This window comes from Apodemus sylvaticus, chromosome 8 (assembly GCF_947179515.1).
Source record: "Apodemus sylvaticus chromosome 8, mApoSyl1.1, whole genome shotgun sequence".
In the NCBI taxonomy this organism is placed as follows: domain Eukaryota; kingdom Metazoa; phylum Chordata; class Mammalia; order Rodentia; family Muridae; genus Apodemus; species Apodemus sylvaticus.
Genome location: NC_067479.1, coordinates 90,079,049 through 90,106,039, shown reverse-complemented (window position 1 = coordinate 90,106,039; position 26,991 = coordinate 90,079,049). Strand labels below are relative to the sequence as shown.

Genomic DNA, 26,991 nt, shown 5'->3' with positions numbered 1-26,991 from the left:
ATAACATAGTTCCTGAATGAAAAGTACTTCAAAAAAGGCAGAGTGTGGGTAAGTCGAATCAAAGAAAGGGGTGTGGGTGGGAGGGGTTACTTAAGAGAAGGCTTAGAGACAGGGAGGTTTGTCCGTGCTCCAGTGTCAGTGCAAGGAAAGCCAGGCTGTTTTTTTCCTTGACATGTCTAAACTTGATGGTTAAGATCCTGGGCTCAGCCTGTGAGAGAATAGCAGATTAGATGTTCATTGCTTTTTATTTTGTATGTATGTTTGCTTTAGCAGATTTCTAAGTTTTTCTTTTTGTTAACAGAAGCAAAAAGTTCTTTGAGGAATGTTAGTTTTTGTGAGAAAGTTGTTTATCTCATAAGTATGTTTAAAGTACATTAATTTAAATGTGTATAGGAAGCCAGATTGTGTTACCAAACTACATGTGTTATTTCCTTTCATGTTACATTGTATAATATTGGAAAATTGATGACATATTTAATCTAATTTATTGGTCTTTTAAAAACACAGCTTAGGCAGAGGAGAGAGAGCTGGCCCTGTCCCTCTTCTGGGCAAAGTGGAAGAGCTGGCCCTGGTATTGTGGGTGCAGGGGATCTGGTAGGCTGGCTAACTCAGCTACCATCCAGGCCCAGATCTCTGGCTTTGAATTGGCCCACCTAGTGTCTACCCCACTATGATCTGTTGGAGTGCGTGAAGGGGTTGATCCTGCAGATCCAAAGCTGTAGGATCTCCATGACACAGGGCAACAACAGGATATCTGAGAGGAGTCCAAGCAATGATCCAGTATTGATAATGTACAGAGGCCACTTGATTGGCCTCACACCAGATCAATGACTCCCTGCAGTGAACATTTGCTAATAAAAGATGTGTGGACAGAGGGGTATGTTGTGGGACACACCATGACACACCACAGCTTCCACAGTGAATTTTTTTTAAATTTATTTTTTGTTTTCTTTTGTGGGGGAGGTTGCAAAGGTGGAGGGTAGATATGGAGGGACATCTGAGTGGGATTGGGGTGCGTGATATAAATTCACAAAGAATCAGTTAAAAGTTAAAAAAACCATATGGCTTAGAGCTGGAGAGATGATGGCTCAGCGATTCAGAGTACTCACTGGCGGCTCTTCCAAAGGACCCAGGTGTGATTCCCAGCATCCACATAGTGGCTTACAGTTATCTTTAAGGCCAGACCCAGGAGATCCAACACTCTTCTGGTCTTTGTAGTCACTGCACACACACATGATACACATAATACATGAGGGTAAAACACCTGAAAAATGATAGTTTATATAATTTTAATCTTCCCCTCCCATTTTGTTGTTTGACTTTACTCCTTAAATTCATTAATTTCTTATTTTGAGACACGGTCTCACTAAACATAGTGAGCTACTATGGCGGTCATGTCATGGAACTCATTTATAGACCAGGCTGGTCTTGAACTCACAGAGCTTCCCTCTACCTCTGCTAGTGAATATGGAGAATAAAGGAGTGTTCTACCATGCCTGGCTTTAAATTCACTCTTTCCCTTCTTGGGCTCCTAGTTAGTTTTCTTAAATGATATTTGTGTTAGTCTAAGATCCATTCTGTAGTAAGTAGGGAGTACAATGTTCACCATTTAAGGTTTAAGTAGAAAGATTGTGAGATTGGTTCTTTTTTGAGAAATGGAGGCTTTGGAGACAAGGTCTTGTTTTTTATATTACTCAGGATAGCAGGAACTTGCTGTCTAGTCCAGTCTGGCTTTAATCTCTCTCTAGTTTTAATATCTCTAATCTAGTGCATAGACTATAAGTGTGCACTGCTCTATTTGCCATGAGATTGGTTCTTCACACTTGATCTTAAGCAGTGAGATTAGTTCTTATATTACTTTATATTTGAATCAGGAATACTATGGCTGGCAAGATAGGGCACCAAGGTAGAATGCATGCCTACCATGCCTAAGACCCTGCCTGATTCCATTCCAAGAATTTCCAAAGGAAAAAAAGGGCATATGTTCGGGGTGGCATTTATTCTAACAACTTTCTGGGATTCATGCTTCTCTCTGGGTGTTACAGGCAGACAAACATTGCACACTCTTGCTCAGAAAAACAACAACAAAAAAAACAAATCCTTGATTATTGTTCCATTAATTATTTTTAGTATTAAAATCTGTCTTCCACCCCTACTTCCCATTTCTTTTTTCCCTTCATCTCAAATTTGCTGCACAAGGGTCTATGACAGTGCTCACTGTTCCTTTTTAAACAAGTGCCCTTTCTGCCTTTTTGTCTCCCAGAATGACCTTTCCCTTTTATCCCTGAGGCTTAGTTCCAGGGGGAAATTTTCCCTGATTCTCTGAAGAATGGATGGCTTCTTTCTCTTTACTTCTATAGAACTTTGTCTATAACTTAATTTTGGGACACAGACAACAAAATAAGTGTAATGCAAATGCTCTGTTGCCCTGCCAGATGTGAGCTCTTGAGAACAAAGAATAGGCACTATATAAATGTTTGAATGATTGAACTGTGAACAATCCAGCAGTCTGTATTTCTACAAACCCTTGGTGGGTTGAAGGGCGAAGGATCATTCAAGTTAGTTTTCAATGTGAAGTTACGAACTTAATTATCAACATGTACTCTGTACAAATCATTACTTACTGAGAACTTGCAATGTGCAAGATATTTTGCCAAGTATTTCGGGCTTTTATATAAACTTGTGTTTGGTGATATTAGTTTTGAACTAGTATATTTATAGCCACTCTTAGACAAAATGATACTTTATTGGGTGAGTATATTTTTAAATATTCATTATATAATTTGTATAACACGTTTAGGAAGCAAACAGAGCTGCTACAGTCTGATGTTTTCTTTCTTTCTTTTTTTTTAAACTCATGGAATAAAAAAGCCAAAGTACTAGGCACTTATTCTGAACTTCTTATGGACTTAACAGTTGTAATAAAACTGCATCTTTTATTGCCACTCCTCCTCCTCCTGTTCTTCCTCCTCCTCTTTCTCTTCCTCCTCTTCTTCCTCCTCCTCCTTCTTCTTCCTCCTCCTTTCTCCCTCTTTCTCTTCCTCTTCATTTTGATTTTATTTAGTCAGGGTCTTATTATGTAGCTCTGGCTGTCCTAGAGCTCACTATAGACCAGGCTGACTTTGAACTCACATTGGTTCACCTGCCTTGGTCTCCCAGGTGCTGGGACTAAAAGTGTGCATTACCACACTTGGCTAAGTCTTTTGCTATTAAAAGGTAATTTAAATTAAGCTTTCATTTTGTGGCATATAACTAAAAGTTTGTCTGTTACAATTTTCAACAACTGAAGAAATCTGGTGATCATTTCTCTTAGTTGGCTGATGTTTTTCTAAACTTATTTCCACTGTTCATAATGTTTTTTCTTAGATACTATTTAGGTGCATGTTGCAGATGAATAATGCAGTCTTTAATTTTTTCTCTTTTTCTTTTTTCCTTTTTTGGTTTTCAAGGCAGGGTTTCTCTGTGTAGCCTTGGCTGTCCTGGAACTCGCTCTGTAGACCAGGTTGGCCTTGAATTCATAGAGATTCCCTGCCTCTGTCTTCCAAGATCTGGGATTAAAGTTGTATACTACCACTGCCCGACCTGGAAAGACTTTTTAATTCGGTACTGGAGATGGAACCTACCTCTCCTAAAGCCATTCTCAGGAGGTGTTGTACCACTGACCTACCTAGTAACATTTTTCTTTTATTTTTATTTTGTTCTTACCATACAAAACAATGGACTTCATCATGACATTTTTCATATATGTATGTAATTATACTTTGCACATATCCATACCCTCTACTGCCTATGCCCACGAGTCCCCTTCTCCCATTTTCACCATACAGTTTTTACAGTTGAAAGAGAGGGTGTGGTGTATGCCTGTAGTCCCAGTGCTCCAGACACTTGAGGCAAGAAGATTGCAAGTTATGGCAAGCCTGGGCTACATGGCACTGGAGAGTGTTAAGTGCTTAGTTCAGAGGAAGAGCACAGGGCCTTGGTCTAATCTCCAGAGCCTGTAGACACTTGGAGAGAGAGGGGAGGGAGCAGGGAGAGGGAGACATACACATATCACGGTGTGTGCTAACTCATTATAGTTAAAAAGGAAGGGGCTGGAGAGATGGCTCAGCGGTTAAGAGCACTGACTGCTCTTCCCTGAGTTCGATTCCCAGCAACCACATGGTGGCTCAGGACCATCTGTAATGGGGATCCGATGCCCACTTCTGGTGTATCTGAAGACAGCAACAGTGTACTCTCATAGATGAAGTAAATAAATAAATAGATAAGTATATCTTTAAAAAATAAATAAATAAATAAAAAGGAAGCTTTATGGTGGTACTTGGAAAGTGAGGTTTTTGTGATTAGTATTGTATTCTTTGTCTAATCTATACTTTGTGGTAGATTTTAAGTTTAAACTTCATACATTAGATTTCCATAATACTTTCATGCTTTGTAGTTTTACTTGCATGTGTAACTAACTGCTTGTTTGATTTAAACCGCCAAACAAGAATTTTCAATATGGAGACTCAAGACTTTCTGTAGTTTTAGTTTTCCAAATAGTAGTAATATGCTCTCATAAAAGTTGAAGCGATATGGAAACATATAGATTAAAAGAAACCCATCCTTCATACCTTCTACCTTCGAAATAGCTGTTAGTTTGGTGTACAATTTTTTTTATTGCATTTGTCCACTTAGATAGATCAATAAACCAACTTTCTTTCTTAACAAGTATGAGCATACGTGTATGTGTGTGTGGTGTGTGGTGGTGGTGGTGGTGGTGGTGGTGGTGTGTGTGTGTGTGTGTGTGTGTGTGTGTGGTGGTGGTGGTGGTGATGTGTGTGTAGGCTAGAGAACCCTGGTTGTCATCCTCAGGAATACCACCCACTTCCCTTGAGTCAGGGTCTCCTATTGGCCTGCAGCTCTCCAGTCAGAGACTTTGACTGGCTGGCCTGTTAGCTCCAAGGAGCTTTTCATCTTTTAGTTCACAGTACTGGATTACAAATCCATGCTACCATGCCCGTTATTTTTTTTGAGATCATGTGTTATAATGTCCAGGCTGGTCTCAAACTTGCAGTGTTGTTTCCCCTCCCAAGTGCTGGCATTATAGACTTGAGCCACCATTCCTAGCTTTGAATTCCAATGTAGTTTGAATTTTCTTTCTGTTTCCTTACCGTGAATGTGTTAATCATGATTGGACTTTTGTTTTAATAAGTTTAGTAAATGGAGAGACTGTTTGTACTTTTGCAATATTTGTTATCAAGACCAATTCTGATACTACTGAGAAGTTGCCATGCTGGAACTTTAATGTGGGAGCTGAGCAATGGTAGTTAACGACATAGTTTAAAACCTAATCTGAACCTGGGAAGTGTGTCAAAATTTTCCTAACCCAGGGATTTGTGACAATTACAGGGACACTGAGAGGGTAAAACACTATTGTTGTGAGAACAAAGTATTAATTTAAGTTACTATTGAACTTAGTTTGGTAGCATTATGTTGCAGGTCAATTAGTATCTCCTGTCTAATGCTTGCAAGTGCAGTGCAGAGTCCAGTAGATAGTTGTATTAAAAAAAATAATTAGGATTCCAAATACCAGAAGTATCTGTGAATCATTGTTTCCAGGGAGCTGAGAAAGTCATATATTGCTTCCTCCAGGAATGGGGGCAGAGAGTGTGGGAGGAATGGAGAAAGCTCCGCAGAGAATGCTGTTTTTAAATCCCTGTTTAAAGCTTGAGTAGGGTTCTGCAGGCTGGATGAAAAAGAACAGTGGATTCCAGCCTTCAGGAACAGGAAACACTTAAGGCGGGAAGACCCAAAAGACAGCCAAGTACTGTGGGAAATGCATCTCAGAAGCCCACTTAATTGGGATGGGAAAGGAGAATGCTGTCAGTCTCTGAGGCAGGTGAACACATGGCCCATCCCTGAGCTGCCTCCGATAATGACTGTAAGGCTTTCCAGCTGGGCCGCCCTGGGAACGCTCTGAGCTTTAGTCTTCTTTACCTGTAAAGGAGTCTAGGGCAAAGAGCATTCCATTTCCATACTGCTAAACCAAACAAAAGAAATGCAACCAAACAAAAAGTTAAATGCAGGCTATAAAGACAGAAGAGAATTTCTCATGCTTAGTAGGTACTTAACTTGTGACTATGAAGTTTTTTTTCTTGGTTTAGTTGGTGTGCTTACACAATAATATCTTGTGTGCTGATTTTCTATAAGTGAATTTTTTTTGAGGTGGGGTCTCTTGTAGTACAAGCTGGTATAGAACTCACTGTAGAATGATTTTGAATTCATGATCCTCCTGCCTCTCCCTCCCAAGTGCTGGGCATGTTCTACCATGTTTAATTTATATATATGTATTTTCATTGTTGAGAGTTTTTCTCCCTTGAATAGTCTGTTTTTGAGTTTGCTAATCTTAGTAAATTCTTTTGAATTTGTGAATTGATGAATGTGGCAAAGTAATAATAATTTCTTAATTAATCTTTAGTACACATGGTTTTCCTCAAAAAATCAAGCAAAATTTTATGATTCGAATCTAGTCAGCCAATCAAGAAGGCAGTTTTTTCTCATGGCTAAGGTGCTGAACATCTTTTAAAAACTTATTAAACATTTGTCTTTCTTCTGAGAATTGCCTGCTTGGCTCAGTGTTGGCCCATTGTTTTTACTAGAAGATTTGTAAATATAGGCTTGGCAGAGTGTTCTTGACCAGTCTGTGGACTGTCTCTTTACTCTGTTGACTTTTGATTTTGTTTTTTCTTAGCTGGTAGGGCCCCTTTAATTTCATGTGATCCCATTTGTCAGCAGTCGGGCTTACTTGGGCTTCGGCAGTACTGTTTAGAAGGTTCTTCTCTGTGACTCTGCCTTAAAGTGGTCTTCCCTATGTTTCCTCCAGCAGCTTTAGAATTTCAGCTTTCATGTTAAGGTCTTTGACCCATCTTGAATTGAATTTTGTGCAGGGCAGAAATACAGATCTAGTTTCAGTTTTCATGAGTGGACATGTTATTTTCTCATTATCGTTTGTGGACCAGTCTGGCAGTTTTCGCATGTGTGACTGGCATCTAGATATGTGAGTTTATTTCTGTGTCTTCTGTTCTATTACACTGACCCACACATCTCTTCATGGCAGTCCCAGGCTGCCCATCTTGTCTGTTGCTTTTCTTGCTTTATCTGTGTAGTATGATTTGAGTTTAGGTACTCTAACACTCCCAGCAGTTCTTTCTGCTTAGGTTTGTTTTAGCTGTTGTGGGGTCTTCCATGTGGAGTTTAGGGTTATTTTTCTATAGCTGTGTAGATCACTAGTGGAATTTTAAAGGAGGTTGCTTCTGTAGGCATCTTTCAGTAACATCTATTTTTACAATAGTCTGTTGATTTAGGAACATGGAGGATGGGCCTTTCCATCATCTTGGGTCTTTAGTTTCTTCAGTCTTTTTTTTTTTTTCTTTAATGTGCATTGGTGTTTTGCCTACACATGTCTCTGTGAAAGTGTTGGATTCTCTGGAGCTGGAGTTGTAGACAGTTGTGAGCTGCCATGTGGGTGCTGGGAATTGAACCTGGGTGCTCTGGAAGAGCGACTCTGTAGTGGCTATTCCTGGTTGTCAACTTAACTATATCTGGAATGAACTACAATCCAGAATTGGAGGGCTCACCTGTGATCCAGATCTTGAGGCTGGAAGACACAAGTTTCTGACCTGGATCTTGGCGTGGAGATCTTGAGGCATAGTGCCCATGAAAAGCTTAGGCCCAGGCAAGGTAATGCATACCCTTAATCCCAGGAGACTGAGGCAAGAAGATCTCTGAGTTCAAGAGACAAGGCAAGTCCCAGATCAGGCATGGTGGCAGACACCTTTAATCTGGGCCACACCTTCTGCTCGCCCAATTTAAGGACCTTGGAAGAAGGAAGATTCACTCATCTTTGCCTGCTTGCATTTACTTGACTATTATCTATTGGAATCTACTTCTACAGAAGACCAGCTGAAACACCTAGCCTCGTGAGACTGAGCAACCACTAGATTTTTGGACTTCCCATTCACAGCTGCCCATTGTTGGGTGCAGACTGTAAGTCATCACAATAAATTCCCTCAATATAGAGATACATTCCGAAAGTCCTGTGACTCTAGAGAAGTCTAATACAGAAGTTGGTACCAGGAGTGGTATATTGCTGTGATACCATGCTTTTGTTTGTAAGAATGTGAATTGGGGGGGCTGGAGAGATGGCTCAGAGGTTAAGAGCACTGACTGCTCTTCCAGAGGTCCTGAGTTCAATTCCCAGCAACCACATGGTAGCTCACAGCCATCTGTAATGATACCCAGTGTGTCCTTCTTGTGTGTCTGTAGAGAGCGACAGTGTATTCATATACATTAAATAAATAAATAAATAAATAAATAAATAAATAAATCTTTAAAAAAATGTGGAATGGGGACTTTACATTTGGAAAGCCTTGGAATGCTTTAAGTGGGGCTTAATGAGCCATCTTAGTAGGAATATGGAACACTTTGTTGCTGTGATTGATTTCAACTGTACAGACCTGACCCATGAAGTTTCAGTATATGGCCTAGAGACTGTTTTTGTAGTATTTTGTTGAACGTGGCTGCTTTTTGCCCTTGTCTGAAGAATGTACGTGAGGCTAAGGTGAAGAGACTCAGATTAATTGCATTTAACAAAGGCAGTCTCAGAAACGCCCATCATAGACTTTGCTTTCTGGTTAAGTCTCATCAATAGTGTTTTGAATAAGCATTGCAGGCTTAGAAAGGAAAAAATATAAAATACATGGTTTGAGTATTAAAGGGGCACCAGGAAGTGAAATGGAGCTGAATGCTGTGTTCTAAGGTATTACTTTGAATAAAGGGAGTGATGACTTTGGGGCAAGATCCCACTCAGCTAAATTTGGTGCAGGCTTGGTAGTATACACCTTTAATCCCAGGAGGCAGAGCCTTGCAGATCTCTTGAGTTCAAGGTCAGTCTACAGAACAAGTTCTGGGACAGCCAAGCTAGGCAGTGTGCAGGAGTTAGAAAACAGAAAGCTGGTGATGATGTAATAGAACAAGGGTGCAAGTTGCAGCCCCAGGAAGCAGCTACTTTGGCAGCTTCAGCCACATGACTCTGGCTTTATAGTCAAGAGGAGAAGGAGACTACTAGGACAATTGATGCTGGATAGCTGGAGCTATACAAACCATCACAAGCTCTTAACCACTGAGCCATCTCCAGCACCTTGTTTTTACAGTCTTAAAGGTGCTGATTGTAGAAGTCTTTAATTTCCTTGGTTAGGTTTATTACTAGGTATTTTGAAGCTATTGTGGGTAGGATTTAAAAAAAAATCCTTTTTGGCAAGTTTATTGCTGGTATCTAAAAAAGCTACTGAGCCAGACGGTGGTGGCGCACGCCTGTAATCCCAGCACTCTGGGAGGCAGAGGCAGGCGGATTTCTGAGTTCGAGGCCAGCCTGGTCTACAGAGTGAGTTCCAGGACAGCCAGGGCTATGCAGAGAAACCCTGTCTGGAAAAAGCCAAATCCAAAAAAACCCCCAAAATAAATAAATAAATAAATAAATAAATAAAAAAATAAATAAATAAATAAAATAAAAAATGAATAAAAAAAATTAAAAGCTACTGTTTTTTGTGTTTATTTTGTAGTTTGTTATTTGGCTGGAGTATTGTATCTAACAGTTTTCTGGTGGAGTCTTCAGAGTCTTTGTCATCTGCAAATAGGGATGATTTGACTTTAGCCTTTGCTTTTTTTTTCTTTCTTTTTTTAATGTCTTTTCTTGCCTTATGGCTGTAGGTAAGACTGAAGTACTGTTGAATAATAGAGAGTCACTCTTGACTAGTTCCAAATTGCAGAGGAAGTACTTTTTTTTTTTTAACATCTAATATGATGTTGGATGTAGGCGATATATATAATGTTTATCATGTTTAGATATATTCATTTTATTCCTATCTAGTATGTTTAGGACTTCTGTCATGAAAAGATATTGAACTTTGTCAAGTGATCATTCAAGTTCTGTCCTCTAGTGTATTTATATAATGATTGTATTTGTTAATTTGCATATACTGCACCAAACTTGAATTCCTGGAAATAAACCAGTTTGGTCATGATGTGTAGTCTTATTAATGTGTTTCTGGGAGTTTTACCTCAGGGCTAGTCAGGGCAGTTGGTCTGTAGTATTGTTTTTGAGTTGCATCCTCCTTTGGTTTCAGTGTGATCTTGGCTTCTTAGAATGAGATTGGCAGTGTTGCTTGTTGTTTGGTGGAATGTTTAGATGAGTATTGGTGTGGGTTCTTAAAAGGGGAAATCAGCAGTGAATCCTTGTCTTGAGCTGTTTGTTTTGTTTTTGGCGTGTGTATATGTGTGTGCGTGTGTGTTTGCGAGCGTGTGTGCACACATAAACTTTAAAATTATTCAGTCAACATTCAGTCTCATTTGTCATGGGTCCGTTTAAGTTCTTATGTCTTTATTTGATATGAGGGTTACAGGTATCTAGAAGTTCATCCGTTTCTTGTAGATTTTCCAGTTTCTTGGAATATAGCTTTCAAAATATTATCTAATGATTCGTGGATTTCCTTGTCATCTGTAACATCTCTCTTTTCATTTCTATCTCTTAAATTTGGCTCTTTTGTTAATTTGGCTAGAGGTATGTTGTTAGGTTTGCTTTTTGGAACTGTCTCTGAGTTTTTTTTTTTTTTTTTTTTTTTTGAGACAGGGTTTCTCTGTGTAGCTCTGGCTGTCCTGGAACTCACTCTGTAGACCAGGTTGGCCTTGAACTCAGAAATCCACCTGCCTCTGCCTCCCAAGTTGCTGAGATTACTGGCGTGCGCCACCAGCACCCGTCTCTGAGTGTTTAATGTGAGTATTTATATATAAACTTTCTTCTGGCTGTATCTTAGAGGTTCTGGTAAATTGTACTGTCATTTTCATTTGATTCTAAGAATTTTAAAATTCCTACCTCGATTTATTTTTTCAATGACCCACTGTTCATTCATAAGTATTGTTTGGTTTCCTAGTATTTGTGTAGTTCTATTTTCATTCCTGTTTTCCATGAATGGAGTGTGTGGTTGAGCATAGCTATTTATTTTGTGGCCAGGGAACATAAAAGAGAAAGCGGAGATGACTGGTGTTACATACTGTTCTCCATGTTCATGTTTCCAGTGATCTAAGTTCCTTCTAGTATGTCCTACTGTATAGAAACAAATTTATTTCCCAATAGTGCCATCCATTGGATTGCATCTTTAACACCTGGGTTTGTGGTAGACATTCACCATCCAAACCATAGGGCTAATAGACTATGAAATAGAATAATTATATAGGTGAGCTAATTATGCTATTATTATATAATTATTATACATTTTGACCTCTACTTGTTGTTGATGATAATCTTATAGATTATCATCTCATAGCCCATCTTCCACTATCTTCCCATAAAAATCTTTTAATGGATTAGTTTCGTATGGCTTTGGACTTACTGTGTATCCAAAGATGACTTTGAATTCCTGGTCCGCCCCAACCTCCTGAGCTCTGGGCTTACTGGCATGTGCCAGCACACTTCAGTACTGAAGATCAAACCCAGGGCTTTGTGCATGTAAGGAAAGCACTCCACCAGCTGAGCCAATACACTACTGTAGTGGGAAATTGCGACAATGTAGTACCGCCCGGCCAGGCCTCTCTGCTCCAAGTCCTGGCGGGTCTCTCCCACCTGCTCAGCACTTATTCCTTCCAAGTATCTGGCAAAGCATGGCTCTTAAACTTGAGTAGTTTACCAAATATATTTATGTATATGGAACTCCCAGTTACATAATGCCAAATTACAATGATAAAAGTTTTATCCCAATATTTCTAACTTCTCAGCACACCAGAAACATATCTGATGCCATCTGGATCTGTCTCCTCCTGCAGCTCCCAGACTCCCTCTGTCTCCACACCTCCTTCTCTTAGCTCCTCCTCCTCTCTCCCCTCCAATCACTGGCCTCTCACTGCCTCAATGTGAATGGATGGGAAATACCTAGCATCACACTACAGTTAGCCTAGCTCTACAGTATTTATGAGTGTGTTTACTTGGTTTCCTGATTCCATTGTTTTTAGCATCATGGCAACAAGACATGGTATGAAAAGCTACTCTGTTTGCCTCAGGTCAACTAGGAAACAGGATATTAGAGGAAGAGGCTGTGGCCAAGATGTACCCCTTAAAAGCTGACCTCTAGTAACCCACTTCTTCCAGTGAGACCCAGTTTCCACCATCTTCCCATTCCACCAATTAAAAATCTTTTAATGGATTAATTTTTTGATTGTCAAAGCCCTCATGACTTTTATCATTTTTCCCAAATCTTACCTAGGAAGATTGCGTGAGACCCATTCTTTAACACATGAGTGTGAAGTTTAATTCCATATTCATGTTATATCAGAGCTGTCTTCTTGGTGACTTAAGGGATGTTCAAGGTAGTAGAATTGTAGGCTCAGTTAGTTGGTGAGTGTAGTTACTCTGAAATGCTTGATTGAGGGGTATAGAGTATAATTAAACGTTTTGCTTTGAAAGCCTGTGTATTATGTTTGTTGACAACTTGTTTGTTCTTAGTTTTAATCTTGCTACTATCACAGAGTCTCTGTTGATTGCCCATATACATGAGGAGTGACTGGTGTGAGGAAAGCTATACAGTTCAGGTATTCCTTCGTAGGCTTACTTGTTAGTTGAAATCCTGAGTTAAATACATATTGTGCTAATGGATTGTGAGTCACAGATGTCAACAATATATTGGAATTTTGAGCTTTATAATACAGCATGAATTAGAAATTCAGTAGCCATAGATGATATTTTTATAATTTTTTTTTAATGTTCTGAGTTTTGAAAAGTTTGGAATTTATCTTTGCATTATTATGGAGAGGAAAAAATTTTTAGAGAAGACTTTGAATATACGTATGTATGTTAGCCAGGTAGTGGTGGTGCACACCTGTAATCCCAGCACTCTGGGAGGCAGAGGCAGGCAGATTTCTGAGTTCGAGGCTAGCCTGGTCTACAGAGTGAGTTCCAGGACAGTCAGGTTTATACAGAGAAACTCTGTCTTGAAAATCCAAAACAACAAAAAACTAAAAAACCAAAAAAAAAAAAAAAAAAAAAAAGTATGTAACTCCTGTGTCCAAAGTCTGTGGAGGAAAGACTTTCTGAGAGCTGATTTGTGTGCTTTTACTCTGCATTTGGCCAATAATAAAAGTTTTAGCTTAATCTTGAGCGTGTGAAATTTTCATTCAGCTTTCCCAGGTGTTGGGCTTACAGGCGTGCACTTCCATCTCCAGCAAAGACCTGTGCCTCTGTTGAGGTTTAGTACTCTTTTTTGCACAATGTTTATCTATTGTAAACTGTGGATGTCAAAACCCACAGTCTGCACTGTCACTTCCTTTGGACAGTGTAACTCTGCTAACATGGCTTCCACAAAACTGACTTTCTGAGTCTTGAAAACATTTTGAAAATGCCTTCCAAAAGTTAAGGTATGATACATTTCCTGAATTATGACTACTTTTTAAAGTTTATTTTAGTATTTTCAATATAATTTTTAAAAAATGTGTTAAACGAACCTCTATTATTGTTACCAGAAAACACCAAACATTTCTTAAGCCTTTTGGCATGGCATTTAAATTGTACAGATTACATCCTCAGAAGATTATAATTTTATTGTGTAGCAGAGGTTTCATAATTTATATCCTTGACTGAATTTGAACCTGAAGTTAATTTGACATTATCTAATTTCAAATTTTGCGTTATATATTTATGGAAGTATTTTGACATTAGAAATACAAAGGATATTTTGTGGTTTGCCCTTCTTGCTGTGTTCAAAATAGTTTTGCAACTTGAGCTCCTTTAACTGCATTGCTTGCAGCTATCTTGTTTAAAAAGAAAACTGAGGTGAACTGTGATGTTTATAGTAACCCTAGCAACAGCACTTGGCTTTAAAAAGCAAAAATTTATAAAAATTATGTTAATCAAATATTTAAAAAGCAGACTCTTAGTGATGTTTACAAGTGTTTGATTATACTGGTTTCTTTATACTTTTCATATGTGTTAATGCTTTAGTGTCAAAATGTCATTTTCTTCTCTGTGAAAGTTATGTAGATGAGCTGAATCAGTCAGTAAGAAATCATCCTTACTCTTTTTTTAGCATTTGTCTTTATACTGTTTTCTTTTTGACTGGCTTGAACTTAAGTTGGAAGTTTGTTTTGTTGGTGTGTGTGTGTGTGTGTATGTGTATGTTTTATGTTTTTTTTTTTTTTTGTTTTATGTTTTTTTAAGTTTAGTTAATATTGAATAGATCATAACAGGGTATTGGTATAAGTTTAGTTAATGCTAAATGTGTTTTTACAGTTAGATTACCCATTTCTTCCTTAGATTTCTTAGATAATTGTTGTATCTGTTCTGTTTTTCTGTTATTTATTCGCTTTATTTATTTATTTATTTATTTATTTATTTATTTATTTATTTATTTATTTGGGTTTTTTGAGGCACGATTTCTCTGTATAGCCCTGGGTGTCCTGGTACTCACTCTGTAGACTAGGCTCGAACTCAGAAATCTGCCTGCCTCTGCCTCCCAAGTGCCTGTTTTTTTTTTTTTGTTTTTTTGTTTTTTTTAATTTAAAAAAGCTGCATATTTATTTTGCTTTCTGTTGTACCTTCAACACTTTGACAATGATTTTCTGCTCTTCAATAAGGAAAGCCCGCTTGATCCTGTCATGGACACACTTGGCACACATGGAACAGTCATGGGCCCAGCTGACCTGCATCTTTGTCTTAGACAGTCTCATAAGGACTTTGGGTCTCACAGCAGGAATCCTTGCAGTCTACCTGGGCACACACCACATGGAGATTTAGGTGCTTTCCCAGCCTTGGTGGAACCCTGTTGTCAGGGGTTCGAGACAGCCTAGTTTTGTTAGAGGTTGTATCGTAGGAAAGCCTTCGCGGTATGTTAGCCACTGGACCATTCTGAGTGCCTCTAAGAACATCTTTGGAAGAGGAAGAACCTGTTCTATTTTTCTTAAACCATAGTTTTTGTTTTCTGTATTGTATATTCCTTAAGTTGACTGTGATGGAGGTATCATGTATTGAACACAGGGCCTTTGTTACATGTGGAAAGTGCTCTGTCGCTGATATATATAAGCATATATATATGCTCAGCCTGGCTACAGTGCATTCTGTGTTTTTAGAAATATCTACTCTGAATGGATATTTTATAGTTATATCATTTAAAAAGCTAATTCTTTAGAATTGTGTAGACTCACATATTTTTTAATATACTAGCAGTATAAATAATAAAGGGCCAGGAATGTATGCCAGTGTAGAGTATCTTTGCTTTGCATCTTCTGACTTTGGATTTGAGCTGTGGTATATTTAAAAAGAAACTTATTAATATGGCTAGCTGTATTTAGTAACACAATAAAGTTAAATGGCCTCCTTAGTTTCCTCTTATGGGTATTTTGAAGGAAATTCTTTTCTTCTTGATCTTTAGTTTCAGACTTGAAAGTTTTATCTTTTGTTCATTTGTTTGTTTTTTCATTTGTTAAATTTCTAATTTCCTGAAGCGTATGTGATAATTTAATAATTTGGAAGTGCAGTCCTCACTGAGTGAGCGCTTCCTATGGGTTGGGTGTGACATTCTGGTACACAGTGTGCTACTACCCAGCTTCCACCCCTCAGCTCATCTAGGACAAATGATTGCTTGGAAAGTTAACACACTTAATTTGTCCTATAAATTTAGTGTACAAAAGTAATACTTTTTTGGTTAAAGTTCAGTTTTGCATTTGGTGAAATCTGTCCATATTCCCTCTGATGTTACGCACTTTCTATATGCTTTTACTTTCTCCTACATACCTCATGTGATTCTCCATTACATTATATTTAAAAGTCACCAGGGAGTCTTTAATATGGCTAATTCAGGCATTTAGATTAGTTTAGTTTTAGGGTCTGGGGGGCAGGGAGGAGAGAGGTCTGGGATCCGCCTCAGGGCCACAGCATGCTGTTGCACTGCACTCTTGTTCCTTCCTCAGGATGCATTTTTAATGGAATTTTTAAAACTTTCCTGTGCATAGCACTGTTCTTTCTTGGTTCTTAATTTTTTTTTTGACAGGTTTGACATCTCCATCTTTGTATCTATTGTCTACAGTTACCACAAAGTCCTCGTTTTTATCCCTTGACTTTTAATATTCCCAGTTCTTTCTCAAAAGTCATATAATTACAGTTTTAACTACTTCTGAATATTTTATTTCAAAGTTTAAATCTTCATGTATTTCTTAGCTGTACTTTTAGTTTATTTTTAATTTTCTAGTGTGTACACTGCAGTTTTTAGTGTGTCTACAGAGGTCCACTTGGTAGTTCCAGAACATTGCCATTCCATCTCTTGGGCTTCTTGGTACTCTCCCCAGTACCTCCTCCCAGCCAGACTCCTGCGGCTACTCAGTTTTCTTTGTCTGTAGCCTGCCTGTCTGGACATTTGTTTAAATGGAATTATGCGACATGTCTTTCCCATCTGCTTTTCTTCAGCACAGTGTTCTCAGGGCCCCTCCCAGGGTAGTATTTACAGCACTTTGTCTTATTGCAGCTAGTAACCCACTATGGGTCCACTCAGCCATTCATGAACATTTGAGCTGTTTTGGTTTTCTCTATTTGGCTTGTGCACAAGTTTTGTGCCACATATTTTCTAGTTTATTTGTATATATACCTGGAAGTAAAATTGCTATATCATGTATAGCTCTATGTATAATAGCATTTTGAGAAACTGCCAATCTGCTTTTCAAAGTGGATATATGGTTTTGTACTTTACCAGTGTCTGAGTGTCTTTATTTCCTGATGAGAGTCTTTAAATTGTAGAGAGACAGCTCAGATTTTGCTCTGTAGTTCTCTAGCGGGTACTAATGTTGACCTTCATATCCTCGTTGGTGACTTACGTGCATTTTGTTTTCATTTTGTGATACAGGGCTCTGCCCAGGCTGGCATCCACCTCACCATCCTCCTGCCTCATCCTCCACCAGCTGCGTGTGCCCTACCACACCTGTGCTTGTTTATCAGTATTTTGGAGAAAGCCCTATTCAGATCCATTCAGGTTTTTTCAGACAGGCTCTCACTGTGTAGGCCAGAGTGACATCAAACTCAGTGATCTGTCTGCTCCTGTCTCTTGAGTGCTGGGATCAAAGGTGTGTGTCGCCACACTTAGCCAAGATTTTTATTTTTGAGATTATAGTAAAATTAAATCATTTCTCTCTTCCTTTTTCTCAAGGAAAAGAGAAAAAGTCCCCCCCATATACTTCTTCATGTCTCTTTCAAATTAATGGCCTCTTTTTCATTTATTATTATTACTTGCCTACTTGTATATTCATACTGCCTTCTTGTTTGCCTGCCCTTTTCTACCCGCTTCCTTTCCTCTCACCTTTCCTTGGTCCTCATCCTTTCTTCCTCCTTTTTAGTCTCTTCTAATCTCTCTCTCTTCCCTTTCTTGTTTTTTGTGACAGAGTCTTGGAATGTCCATGTCTCTGAGGATTGTGGAGCCCAATCATAGATGGCTGTGAATCGTGGCTCTGTCACTTTCCATCACCTTGGGCAAATCATTGTTGTCACTTCCTCTTGTCATAGGATCCATGTGAAACACTTAGAATATCTGTGCTGTAAAGAACACACCTTGGAACAAATATACTTATTAATTAGACTTTTCCTGTCACAGTGACAGTACCTGACAACAGCAGCTAATGAGGGAGGGATTTATTGTGGCGTGGTTCCATTCCAGAGGGTAGTCTCTGTGGCAGAGACTGTGGTGTGGTGGAGCTGATGCAGCAGCACGTGGTTGGGATGCCTGCTAGCTTGATGTACCAAGAAGCCAAGAAGGGCAATTCCAGCCAGCACTCATCCAGCTTTCCTCCCACTCACGGATGGGACCGCCGTCCTCAGGGAGAGTCTTCCTCCTCAGTTAGTCCTTCCTGGAACCCAAGATGTATCTTACTCTTTTCCAAGGTGTTTCATATTTCAGCAAGTCGACAAAAATCAAAATCAATATGTAAAAACTCAAATACAGGTTGGATGTTGTGAAGTGCTTAGAAGAGTTTGGCTAATATACTAACCATATGCGAATGTGTTCTTATGTATATCATCCTAGGAACTGTGTTATAGGTAATGTTTAAAGATGTGTTATTAAGAGCTTCAAAACAATTGTGGTGGCGCACATCTGAAATCTTTGCATTACAGAGGCTGCTGAGGCAGGAGGATCAAAGAATTCATAGGGGTTTGGATTTCATATTTCTACAGTATAACAATAAAACACTAAGATGAAAGCAGAATAATTTTAACCCAGGGACTGATTGCAAAAAATATTCTATATATTCAGTAAAACTGGTAGTTCTAGATTAATGAGTTCTGAAATATTGCATAGTCATTAAGTCATATTGTCAAAAGTATTTGCTTAATTTTAATTTATTACTACGTGTGCTTGCATATGTACATGTGTACAGGCAAGTGAGTGCACGATGCATGCATGGAGTTGTCAGGGTTGTGATGCAAGTGATTTTACTCGCTGAGTCATCTCATTAGCCCTGCAAAAAATTTAATGACACATAAAAATTTAGATGAAATTTAAGTCCTGTGCAGCAATGTAAGTGGAAGAGGCAAATGTCACTATAATGAATGTGTCTATAATTCTTTAAAGAGATAGTACAAGGAATTAGATTGTTTATTGTTTGCAGCATATAGATTAAATATATTTTGACATATGCTGTTGACATATGTCAAGCATAAATGTGCTCTTGACATCATCTTATTTTTGAAAACTTGAAGTATTTGTTCTGATTTCAGTGATAATATGAATTCTTTGAATTTATTTATTTATTTGTTTATTTATTTGGTCTTTTTTTAAGTAGGCTTGACTGATCTGAAACTCATTGTAAGGATCAGGCAGGCCTTGAATTCACAGAGCTCTGCCTGTCTCTGTATCTACAGCTCTGACAGAGAGCTGTCTATTAAAGACATAGTTAATGTAAACAAATTATTTTTGAAAAGGATCATAGGTGAAAAACCTGTCTCCCAATCAGTACCAGTTCTGCTATTAAAGACTTGTGAACTTTGAATTAACTTTTTGTCTTTTGTAGCAAAACAATTTATTCATCTAGATAATGAGAAATTGGATTTATATTTTAAAAAATGTTTTAATTAATTGATTTTATGTGTATGGCTATTTGTCTCCATGCATGTCTGTGTACCATGTGCATGCCTGCCACTCACAGAAGCCAGAAGGTGTCAGGTCCCCTGGAACTGAGGTTATAGCAGTTGTGGGCTGCTATATGGGTGCTGGGTTTGAACCTGAGCCCTTTGGAAGAGAGCAGCTAGTATCTTAACTGCTGAGACATATTTCCAGCATTGGACTGGAAGGTACTACAGTAGAATGATAAAGAGCTGAGAAGTCAAATGTACCAGGTTGGGGACTATAGCTGTGGAAATGAGTGCATAAGTTCATACGTCCTCTTATTGGCTGTGTGGCATTTGATGAGCATTTAAGTCTCTCTGTGCCTTAGTTTTCTTATGGGAATAATAGCATTTCATAGGGCTTATGAAAATTAAATGAATTATTATGTATAATGGGAGTAATATTGGGTGTGGCACACAATCAGGACTCAATAACCTCCCTTGTGTAGTTACTTAATGCCAGGAATATTTTTACTGAAAATGGTGATTGTTAAATTTGTGTATTATTTAAAACGTTACCTAGTATTCTGTTTGAAATAGTGGAGTTTGCCAGTTTGTGAAGTGGAGTAGTTTCAGACTTCACACTGTGCTGTCTTATTTAATTTCTTCAGGCCTTAATTTATGAGGGTTTTTTTGAGAACTCAGCACTAAAATCTTACTTGATTTTTTTTTTTAAGTGTTTTATTTAACTCTTTATTTTGAAGCCATGGTGTGTACTTTAATCTGTTCGTGGTAAGTTGCAGTATAGTATCTCTTAGTTGTACCTCTTTTTCTTCATCTGATATTTTAACTTAAGGGTATAGCATAAGGGTCAAGCAAATTGACTATCCTTTTGATTTATAGGAAAAGTTAACATTATGGCTTTTGAAACTCAGCTAGGAATTGGTAGACCATACTATGCATTTAACTTAGTAGTTGCATAGGTGTTACTTAATTTAATCCCAGAAAAGATTGTATCTAGCTGTTAGTAAGAAATAAATCATGTTAGTTACTCTTAGAATTAGTTACCATGTTGAAGTTCATTTTGTAACTCTAAATGAAGGCTATGAAATAAATTCGTTTCATATTACATTATTATCTGTCAGTGATTGTATGAGGTAATTAAATTCTTCAGTCCATAGTGACTCACCTGTTGCATTGCTGTGGAAATTTTTGTCTGAGAGTAGGTCACTCTGGTAGCAAAGTTTATCAGTGCAGTTATATAATGAATGTAATTATATATTTGTTTTCTATAGGTACAAGAGTAGAACTGGTATTTCAATACATGTTTTTTTTTATTTTTTTATTTTTATATATCTTTAGAAGTTTCCCCTTTTTGTGCAGGGTATCTGAAGTGATTGTCTCTTGTAGGGGTTACTATTTCTACAAATTACCAAGAAACAAATTTTTGTTTGTTTGGTTTTGTTTCTTCTGACTGTCTTATAGTTACTTTTTGTTACAGTGATGAAACACCATGACCAAGGCAGATTGGGAAGAAAGTTTACTTTGGCTTATGGTTCCAGAGGGAGAGCCCATATCTCCAGGGCAGTATGGCTGCTGGCAGCAGGCAGCAGGCAGCAGGCAGCAGGCAGCAGGCAGCAGGCAGCAGGCAGCAGGCAGCAGGCAGCAGGCAGCAGGCAGCAGGCAGCAGGCAGCAGGTGTGGCAGTAGGACGGGTATGGGGGTAGGCCATATTTCTATCCGCATGCTGGAAGCAGAGAGCCGACGGGAAATGGGACACAGCTGTAAACTCTCAAAGCCTAACCCAATGGTTTATGTCATCCAGGGAAGATAGTCGTTGGTTGATTCAGGATAGATATTTAAGGCAGACAGGGCAGCATATAAAATTCTGAGGAAGAGGATTGAGAGCTTAAGGACAACCCAGGCTATGAACTGAGTGGAGTCAGCTTTGGTTGCAGGTTAAGACCCTGTCTCAAAAACCTAAAATAATAAGCAAGCAAACTAACAGAAAACTTGAGTTCTGAGTTCAGTGTTAAAGCATGTGCTTCATGTGTTGTCAAGCTCTGGATCCTGTTATTAGCAGTGTAAAACAGGGGAGATACATATGTAGCAAAGTGCAAATTGGTTGTCACATTAAACTGGTTCCAGACCTACTGCTACAAAGGTGGTGAAAGTGACACCAACTTGTTTTTGTAAGTAGTGAGTCCAAGATAACTTTTATTTTAACTTTTTGAATGTAATTTAAAAATTTAGTGGTAAATTTAAAAAAGAGGGATAGATCAAAAGGCAAGCAAACATCTTTAAATGTTTCCAGGTTCTGTACTAGTAGGTCAGGCTTTTCTTTCAACTCTTTCTCACGAGTTGCCAGCCCAACATGGCTGTTTCTTTGTTGCTGAGAGAACTGTGAATTTGTTCTGTAGTCTGTATCCTGCTTTGGCTAAATCCTGAAGCTAGGTGTTATCCCTCAGTGACACACCTCGAGACTCAGCCCCACGCTTCGCCAGGGGAAAGTTCTGTCCTGTTCTTCCTAGTCTACTTGCGCTGTGGACTCATTGGAAAATACACTTCCTGTGTAGTTCTTTTATGGGTGGACCAAACAAACATCTTTTCACCATTCCCAACTGGTTTTAGTACAGAGGATTATCTAAGAATAAATGGCAAATTATCCACCAAAAAAGTGATAAGGGAGCGTTTTAAAGCAAGTAATGAAAATTTATCCTTTATTTTTCTTCTAACATCAAAGAATTGTTCTCATTTCAGATAAATTATTTGTATTAATCATGTGTTGCATAATTATAACCACAGTTTTGTACATCACCTACACTTAAGTATGTTTTTGCATTATATAGGGAGGTGTGGTTTTTATATTGTTGATAGGTTTACGTGAAATCAGAGATGAGATGATGTATGACAGTCAAGAAGGCGGAGATGATAAGGAAAGCATCTTTCTGTTCATTTTATTATGCGTTGTAGTAGTTTTGTTTCTTAAGAATAAAGCCAGATGTTCTGGTACACAGCTGAAGTTCCAGTACTCAGGGGTGGAGACTGAAGATGATCTAGAGGCCAGCATGAGCTACATAGTGAGACCCTGTTTCCAAAAAAAAGAAAATTGAATCCAGAAACCAAAATAGCATATAACCAATTTGATACAGTAATAATTTTCTTTATGGTGCACTGTCTTCTACTAGAATGGTAAATGATCTTGTATTGATAGTAGTATATTTATTTGGTCCCTTTAGTCTTGTCCATTCTAATTGGCTTGATCTCTTTAGGACCCCAAGAAGAAATACCCCTGTAAATTCCTTTTTTTTTTTTTTTTTTTTTTTTTTTTTTTTTTTTTTGAGACAGGGTTTCTCTGTGTAGTCCTGGCTGTCCTGGAACTCACTCTGTAGACCAGGCTGGCCTCGAACTCAGAAATCCCCCTGCCTCTGCCTCCCAAGTGCTGGGATTAAAGGCGTGTGTCACCACCACCTGGCTACCCCTGTAAATTCTAACTTTTGGAATTCGAGATTCTGGGTTGTAATGTGTTGTGACTTTGCTAGACTTCTGTTCTTTGGCAGTTTATTGGGGTCCGCATGACTTCTATATGTATTCTATAAGTATTAAAGTCAAGATAGCTCTTGACTTTTTTCTGATCTTTTTAGGTATTGTTTTGACTAATTTTTTTTCCCCCTTGTGTACTTGGAACTGTTCTGTCAGAAATTATTTCAGACACTTTCCTTCCTGGTTTCTCCTTAAGGAGTCCGAGTTACTGTTTTTATAGTTACACCAGTATTATTTCATATAATTATTTTTTATTATTTTAAATTATGTGTATATGTCTGTATGCACATGATTGTAGGAGATGCAGTTATTGGTGATTGGTTGTGAGTAGTCTAATGTGTGCTGGGAATCACTTGGGTCCTCTGGAAGAACAGTTTGTGTTCTTAACCACTGAGCCATCTCTTTAGCCTCTAGTTCATATAACACTATTGATCAGTTAATACTTGTGCTTTTCATTCTTGTATATCTAATTTTCCCCAGTTCTCCGTACCTTCCCTTTCCTTTGCATATTTTACTGTCTGTGACCTCATGCCTAGGAGGCAAGTGCTTTATCATAGAGCTGTATTCTTAGCTTCTCTTAAAAATTCATTTTTGGACAGGTCTTGGGAAGTTGTCCAGGCCTTCAGTCTTCAAGTCTTAGTTCCCTTTTATCTGGGATTCCGTGTGTAGACACCATGCCCAACTCATGTTCACATTTTCTATTTTTTCTGCTTACATTTACTCACTGCATGTGCTGTAGAGAATCTAAAAGTGAAACGTTCAAAACTCAAGAGAGTAACTCACTAGCCACACCAGCGCCAGCATTTCCAAACACAGATACTCAGGCTGCCCAAGTAGCCAAAGCTAGAAACTTGTGCCGTCAATACTGAGCTCTTAGAATCTATCATTAAGCCCTTTTTACTGCTTCTAAAATTGTCTAAATTCAAAACATTATTTACTTTAGAAGCCTTATAGCTGAGCATCCAGAAGGCTTCAGTGTAGCACCTCTCAAACAGTTACTACCCCGAATGAAGTACCAGTTTGATTTTAGTACTTCCCTGCCTAACTCTATAGTGATGAATTCCCGTCATGTGTATCCAAAGATTATGCCTTGCTTGATGATTCTGGAAGAAAGGCTTGGTGACTGCTTCCTTTCTAGTCTTGTTTCCTGTCCTCTCAGTCTTCCGTTTTCCTAGTATCCCTCCAGACTTCTTCCTTGCCAGCTCTACTTGCTGTGTTGTTTCTAATCCATGGTTGTGCAGGCTTTTCAGTCTTCCTCATCCTGACATACTCTTACTCATTCGTCCCTTAGACTAAGTATGAGATGACTTTATTAAGGAGGCCTGTGTTCCTTGAGGACAGGGCAGGTGCCTCTGCTCTGTGGTCGGTCCGTCTCTCTTAAATATATAAAGCAGTGAGTGTGCTTTCTCTAGCTACATAACCACTTCACAGTTGTGTATAGTAGTGCATGCCTGTAGTTCTAGCTGCTTAGGGCTTTGAGGTGAGAGGACTGCTTGAGCCTAGAAATTTGAAGCTCCTCTGGGCAGTATGACAGGAATATCACCTCTAAAAAAAGGCTCCTGATGTTATTTTTCCTTCTAAGTTTGGTTTATTTCTTTGCTTCCCTGTAAAACAAAGCCCATTAAAACATTTGTCTGCACACGTGGGCTCTTGCTCTTCTCTATTTTCTCTTGAATTATTCTCTTGGGTCATTTTGGCTTTTATTCTACAATACTGTACTTTTAATTTCATTTTGTTCCTTTCCGTTGTTGTTCTGACTGAGATCATTAGTGGTGTCTAGATTGCTGTCCCCAGTGGCCGGGGTTTTCTGTTTCTACCTTATTAACTCTGGTCAGCACCAGTCACCTCGTATTCCTGAGAAGCGCCCTTGAGGTATTTTTCATATTTATTATCAATTTCCCAGTTTCTTACTTGATCTTAAGCTCTCTGACCCTTGAACTTTGAATCCTTTCAAGGTCGGACCTCTTATTCATCAGTACTTGATCTCATAGTGATCTCATCAACTTTTTACTTTAAATTCTGTTTATATTATGATAAAAACCAAATTTCCAGTGCTGTTGTTAAAAGATTAATACTATACCTTTTTGTTTTTGTAACATTGCTTCAAGGGTAGGGATCCTAAAGACCATAGGTATATAAAGGTTCTTGGTTTAAATTACTCCTAAGTTAAAAACGTTCTAAACAGAACTGGCTGGTTGCTAAAGCTTTTCTATTTAGAACTTAGTTCTGTAATTTTAAAAGAGAAAAAAACAGTTGTGTTGAAAACTCTTATTTATGTATTTACTTATTTATTAATTATTCCCTTTTTACTTTTTATTTATTTACTTTACTTCCCGTTCACTTTACTCCTGCTCCCTTCCCGGTCACCCCTTCCCACAGTCCTTCCTCCTTCCCTCTCTCCTTTTCCTCTAAGCAAGGGGCCTCCCCAGTATCCACCCCATCCCCACCCTAATATCACATCTCTGTAATCTTTTCTCCTGTATTTCCATGCGCCCCCAAGCTCTACCCACTCATTGTTTGGGTGTGTGTACCTGTTTGAGTCAGCTGGTGGGTGGAGCCTCTCAGAGGATAGCCATGCTAGACTCCTGCCTGTATTATTCAGGATCCACAGGTCTGATGAAGGTGGGCGGAGCGAAGGGGTGGGGTGGGGGGAGAATGAGGTCCCTCTGGGATAGCAGGCTGCTTCGTGCAGCTTAGCTTGCTCCAGAGGACTCAGCTAGCAGGCAAGATCCTGTGAGAACTTTAAAGTTTTAAAGGCAGTGATTTTATTCTTGAAGGAAGTAACTTTACTTTTGAACTCTGTTTTGTGTGAAAGGTGATGGATAGCAAGCTTATTGTTGCTAATTTCTTATTTTCATTTTTTAGGTTTTCTTCATATGTATGTATTTTGTTTCATTTAATTTGTGTATTCACTTTACATCCTGACTGCAGCCCTCTCCCTCCTCTCCTCCTAGTCCCACCCCTATACTCCCCGCCCTATCCCTCACTCCCCTTCTCTTTAGAGAAGAAGAGGCTCTCCCATGGGTACCAACCTGCCCTGGCATATCCAATCTCACCAGGAGTAAGCACACCCTCTCCCACTAAGGCCAAGCGAGGCAGCCCAGATTGGGGAAAGGGATCCAAAGACAGGCAACAGAGTCAGAGACAATACCATTCCAATTGTTAGGGGACCCACATGAAGATCAAGTTGCACATCTGTTACATATGTGTAGAGGGCCTAGGTCCAGCCCATGCATGCTCTTTGGTTGATGTTTCAGACTCTTTGAGTCCCCATGGGCCCAGGTTAGTTTATTCTGTAGGTTGCCTTGTTGGAGTCCTTGACTCCTCTGGTTCCCTCAATCCCGTTTTCCACAAGGCTCCCTGAGCCTGTTGTTTGACTGTGGGTCTCTGCATCTGTTTCCATCAGATGCTGGATAAAGCCTCCCAGGAGACAGTTATACTAGGTTCCTGTCTGCAAGCATAGCAGTGTCAGTAGTGTCAGGGGCTGGCTCTCTCTTGGGGTAGGTCTTAAGTTGATCCAGTCATTGGTTGGCCATTCCCTCATCTCTGCTCCATCTTTATCCCACGTATCTTGTAGGCAGGACAGATTTTGGGTTGAAGGCTTTGTGGTTGGGTTGGTGTCTCCCTCCTTCCACTGGAAGTTACAGGAGGTGGCTACTTTGTATCCACAGCTGCTAGGAGTTTCAGCCAGAGTCATCCCCAGAGTTGCCCCTGCCCTAATTTCTGTGTTGCTTCCCATCCCCCCATTCCTTCTTCTACCCAGATCCATGTCCAAAATCTGTTTTATTTCCCCTTCTGAATGAGAGTCAAACGTTCTCCCTTGCACTCTCTTTGTTACTTAGCTTATTTGGGTCTGTGGATTGTAGCATGGTTATTCAGTATGTTATGGCTAGTATCTGCGTATATGTAAATATATACCATGTATGTCCTTATGAGTCTGAGTTACCTCACTCAGGATGATATTTTTTAGTTCCATCCATTTTCCTTGTTTTTAATAGCTGAGTAGTATTCCATTGTGTAAGTGTACCACATTTTCTATATCCATTCTTTGGTTAAGGGACATCTAGGTTATTTCCAGTTTCTGGCTGTTTTCAACTTACTGAATTTCTCCCATAGGCTTTTGACTAGTTCTATGGTGCCAAACATGTATTCTCTTCCATAGAGTTGCTTTAGATATAATCAGAAGGCAGTTGGTTACCCTCAGAACTTATCTTGCCAGGCAGTTCAGTAGAGAAGCAGGAAAAATCTATAGGTGTATATGATTGTTCTAGTACTATGATGGTGGCTATCCAAGAGCAAACACAGTCTGTAGTATTTTGGGAGCCTGAAAAATGACCTTCCTGGTCA

General features: G+C 38.9%; 1 protein-coding gene and 1 pseudogene across 25 annotated transcripts in view; one reads left to right on the top strand and one right to left on the bottom strand.

The window, feature by feature from the left end:
* Slmap (sarcolemma associated protein) overlaps positions 1-26,991 on the top strand; it is a 115,752-nt gene that overhangs the window by 5,544 nt on the left and 83,217 nt on the right. The gene's annotated exons all lie outside the window — the stretch shown is intronic.
* Positions 14,596-14,925, bottom strand: LOC127690537 (60S ribosomal protein L34-like; annotated as a pseudogene).